The following is a 4,774-nucleotide window of genomic DNA, read 5'->3' as shown; positions in this document are numbered from 1 at the left end:
CAAAAACTTCCCTCTTACTAGCAACCTCTAAAATTCAACGCACACTCTAAGTTCTACCTCGCTCTTAATCTCCGATCCACAACTTCTTGCAGAGCACAATTTTTTCCTGCTTGTTCGCTCCCCGCTCTGCTCCCGAATGCGCTGCTTACCTCGTTCGAAATTTGCGCCGGAGACCAACTCCCCCCCTTACTTCGCCCCGCTGCCAATCACATAACTATTGCACCGCTCCCTTCGCACCCCGGTTAGCCAATCCGCTCCAGGTCCGATTTTTATGATCTCCTGCTCAGGTTAAGACTACCCCCGAGCTCCCAGAAGACCCCTGCCTTCAGCCATATCAACAACTGGAACCGCTCAGACTGCTTGCGAGTTCGCATAGGGAGCGGCCGATTTCAACAGCAACTTGCGTCTCTTTCCTTATCCGCATATCATTCGGTAAGTGTTAATCTTCCTCTCTAACTACATTTTTGCATTTTCCTTTTTACCATTCTGTCAATCCTTTCATTTAAAAAAATAAATAAATATCACAATGGTTTGTAACAGGTACAATACACCATCCATCCATCCATTCGCCTCCGCTTATCCTTTTCTCAGGCTCGCGCGGTGCGCTGGAGCCTATCCCACGTACAATACACTTTAAAATATATATAAGCTCCACTTTTAACTCCCGTAAAAGTTTATACATTACATGTCTACATCACCTATCATGGCCTCATCGGGTATCTCATATCATCTTGTTATTGTTATGTTATGCTCCTTTGATATTTTGCTAGTTTGCGTGTTTTAAAACTCTTTTTGTTTTTCTTTATATTTTTAGACCCAGATGTGTTAACCTGATCCCTGCGAAACACCAGCTCTGCGTGGATTTTGACCGCGAGTGACCGGATGTTGTTTCCGGCCTGAGGTTGCCTGAAATGCCGTGAGGCTCGTTTGAAAGATTGCGCCCGAGACCAACTCCGCCTCCAAGGCATGCCTACCTTTAGCTGCCACCAGTGAGATATCAGAGCCGGGCTCCACATATCCAATCAGGAGCACGAGCAAGACAGCTTTTGCAGACTCTCCAGAAATATACAAGTCCTTACCAACTGCTCTGCAACCCAGTGTTTCTGGTCCCCTCACTAACATCGCTTTTTGAGATATTTTTTATGAACCACCAAAAAAGCAATTTTACCCCACAGTACAGAAGACTGGGTCTGAGGGCAGCAGCGGGGACAAATGATTGTAATGAAGCGACGGACATTTCATGGCTGGTCTTGCATAATCGTGAGTTATTATGTCATATGGTGATAAGTACATAGTTTTGCAAGAGGCATACAAGCACTGTGGAAAAAGTAATCATAAAACTGTTTTTGTGAACACCCTACGTTATGCTTTAAAAAATGTGATACATGTAATGTGATCATCAAAGAACATGATTTTTTTAAAAAAAAAAACTTTTATTCTTATGCTTTTAAAGTATGTCAGATTATCTTAAAACACTTATTTGTATGTTATAATGTTTTTCTTACACCATGTGTAATTTTTATAGACACCTTATTCATTGTATCAATGTGTAATTATGTATCTTTTGATAAATAAATAAAATATTTAATCTTGTATTTGTGTACTTTCTGGTGATTCAATAAAAAATTAGTCACATATCGCTCTGATAAACACAGATGGCTGAAAGAAATGTTTGATGGAACAAAGGAAACAAGTGTCTTGCTGCTAAACTTTTAAGTCACCATGGTTTAAATGAGAAAGTCTGTATGTAAAACATGAAAAACTCCATATCAGTGATATCTACAAAGGTGTACTCATTTCTTTGTAATGGTACTTTACTGTTCCAATGAAACAAAAAGAAAATCTCATTTTTAAAGTACATTTTTCGGCCATCCTGACCTATTTTCAGGGGCAAGAATGTTGATGTTAGACTGTGTTTTAAATCAGGTTGTGATCTTAAACTAACTATCACAGCACTGATTTCAGTTGTAATCTCAATTAGAATCCCAATTTGGCTTTTCTCCAGTCAGTGTTATGGTGAAATTTAACTTGTTCTTTTGTGTAATTGCACATGGCCCAGCAAAGGACCCCTTAGTAAGCTGTACAGCATAAGTTTTCAATTCACTTTTGTCAGAAAACTTCACAGTATGAGAAGTTACAGCACAGTTTCTCCAAACGTGTGGTTCTTTTTCAGCCAGCGTGCTTTTAGAGCATCTACATTAGCTCATGTAGTAAAAGTACAATCAGTAAGTGTACTTTAACATTTGAGATTCCGAGTCACTCTTGCTTAGATCATGTGAACTATATCATGAACCTTTTTTTGTATAATGCATTAAACGTGTTCAAATCAGTTTAGTTAAAATAAATTGAAAATAATCTAGAGACAAGCAACTCCTTTTTAGCTTCTGTTATGTATTTACCTCTCACACCTTAATCTAGATGTTAGTGTTCTCAGAGTTAACATGTCTCATGTTGCCATGTTGTATTTCTAATACCCAGCCTCAGTGTTCGCCCTGTTCACCCTCAAATCCAAACACCAATGATCTAGATATTCACAAAATTCATAAGGAGATTCTTAAGGTCTTAAGTTTTGTTGTTTTTATGTTTTACAAAAAAAAAAACTTCACATTTTTTATATTTTTAAACGAAAGTGACATGCAAGGATATTTTTCTTTAGTGATGTTGCTTCAGCAATCTCAAATACTAATTATTCTGGGAATTTTTATGGTCAAACTATGTGATTTTCCAAATGTGTGTGTGTGGAGTAAAATGACCTTGTTCTTATGATGTTGTCACCGTGAATCATTTAGGATTAACAACACAAATTGTATCTATAGCAGAAACAGTCTTATAACTTATAATTCTCACACGTTACCGCTAGTTTTACAAACGCAGTCTTCTTCAGCTCTGTTTATGTAGCTTTTATGAAACTGATTTTCCATAGTACAAGTAGAATTTAATTTTTCTTTGCTCTCCAGTATAAATGCAATAATTTGCAGGCTTTTTACTGAAACTCTCACAATGCAACACTCAATGCTCAGAGCTTCATATATCAACAGCTCTGAAAATATCTTCTTTTTTAAAGTAATGTAGGACAGGATCTCTCACTCTCTGTGTCTCAAAAAAACCCAACTAAACTGGCAATCACCACTAAACAAATGAAAGTAGTTTATGGCTTTTTTATCAGCTGCATTTCTTTCATTTATGTATTGATCCCATTGTTTATTGGTAATGCTTTTAGGTCACTGTTTTAGCATGTCTGCCTCACACTCCATTTAAACAGTTTAACAGATAGTGGGGTCTGGTAAGGAAGTTGGGGGGAAGCAGACAACTCCACAGGAAGAGTCTTTTTGTCTTTTCTCCACTGTAAAAGATAGCAAGGCAGTGTGAAACTTTCTTTGCGGGAAAGACAAAACTGAGAGCCATGCTAGGCTCAGTGAGAGACTCTGCTCACCCTCTGCCCCAGCGATGGCAGTCCCTCACCAAGCTCGATTTCTGTTCTTTGTCTTGATTAAAGAATGTTAGCTACCGCTCATCGCTTGTCTGCAGGCTTTATTAAATGGAAAACTTCCACAACAACCTCTAAACAGTGGTTTATGGCTTTTTGTCACCTGCAACACCATGTAACACTTGGATGTTAGATTCTTTTACCAGTCAGTGTTGTTAGCCCCAACCCCCAGGCTCCAGCTGTCTGAGCTCTAACCCTGGCTGCCAAATGTCCCCCTGAGGCCTTTGTGCCTTTTACCACCAGACTAAGTTTGTAGTCCTATCTACTAATATTATTTTATTTTTTTATTATAGCACAAGGTTCAGTTAGGTTACTACTTTGACTTCCTCAATTTGAGCACATTTCTGACCCGATACTTTATCAAGCTTTTACTCGAGTGTTTTTGACACTAGCAGCTGTACTTCTACTTAAGTGAAAATTGCCTGCAATTTTGCCACCTCAGTTGCCACTTTTCTGGAGTTTGTACACTTTTTATATTGAAACGTTCAACGTTTTACGTGTTATCCTTGATCACAGTTCTAAACAAGTTAACTTTCTTCACTTCAAAGTAACCCAAAAAAAGAAACTATATGTCCAGTTCTCTTTACTCCAAACCTGGTTTAAGGCTATGCTGTTGTTGTGATATGGCCATACAAATAATATTAAGTTTAATTAATCTTTAAAAAAAATGGCTGCTTCATGGCTACCTGTTCAGAGAATTTGCAGACTTTTATGGAAACTGTCACAATGTAACACTCTCACTGTCAAAACAGGGTTGATCCATGTTTCTATGAACACTGATTAATATATCAACAGCTCTGAAAATCCTTTTTTTTAAAGTAAAGCAGAACAGGATCTCTGTATCTCTAAAAATCCCAACAAAACTGGCAATCACCTCTAAACAAATGGAAGTAGTTTATGGATCTTTATCACCTGCAACACCATGTAACACCTAGATGTTAGACTCTTTTACCATCACATTTGCAAGGGTTTATGTGTTATCCTTGATCACAGTTCTAAATAAGTTAACTTTGCTTGACATAAAAGTAGCCCAAAGAAGACAAATATATGTCCAGTTCTTTTTTACTCCAAACCTACTGATCGGAAAACATTATGTGATGCTGGAAGTTTTCATCCTATCCATCTGCAAAACAAGTTTACCTGTAAGCCAACACATTAGACGTAAGCAAATTTGTGAAATTCCTGAACAATGTGCTTTGTGGAGTAGCAGTAGTACTAGAACTAGTACTAGTAGTCCTAGTATTCTGCAGCAACCAGGCTTCAAGAGTGATCACTCTTCTGGCTTTC

General features: G+C 37.9%; 1 long non-coding RNA gene across 1 annotated transcript; it reads left to right on the top strand.

Annotated features, from left to right (window-relative positions):
• Positions 1 to 295: 295 nt before the first annotated feature.
• LOC308395659 lies at positions 296 to 1,593 on the top strand. Its single transcript, XR_013971427.1, has 2 exons — positions 296 to 432; positions 815 to 1,593. It is a non-coding gene; the product is annotated as an uncharacterized lncRNA (long non-coding RNA).
• Positions 1,594 to 4,774: the final 3,181 nt, after the last annotated feature.

Source organism: Rhamphochromis sp. 'chilingali' (assembly GCF_963969265.1).
Source record: "Rhamphochromis sp. 'chilingali' genome assembly, chromosome: 4".
Taxonomy (NCBI): domain Eukaryota; kingdom Metazoa; phylum Chordata; class Actinopteri; order Cichliformes; family Cichlidae; genus Rhamphochromis; species Rhamphochromis sp. 'chilingali'.
Note: the sequence above shows the minus strand (reverse complement) of the source record. Positions and strands in the feature narration are given on the sequence as shown.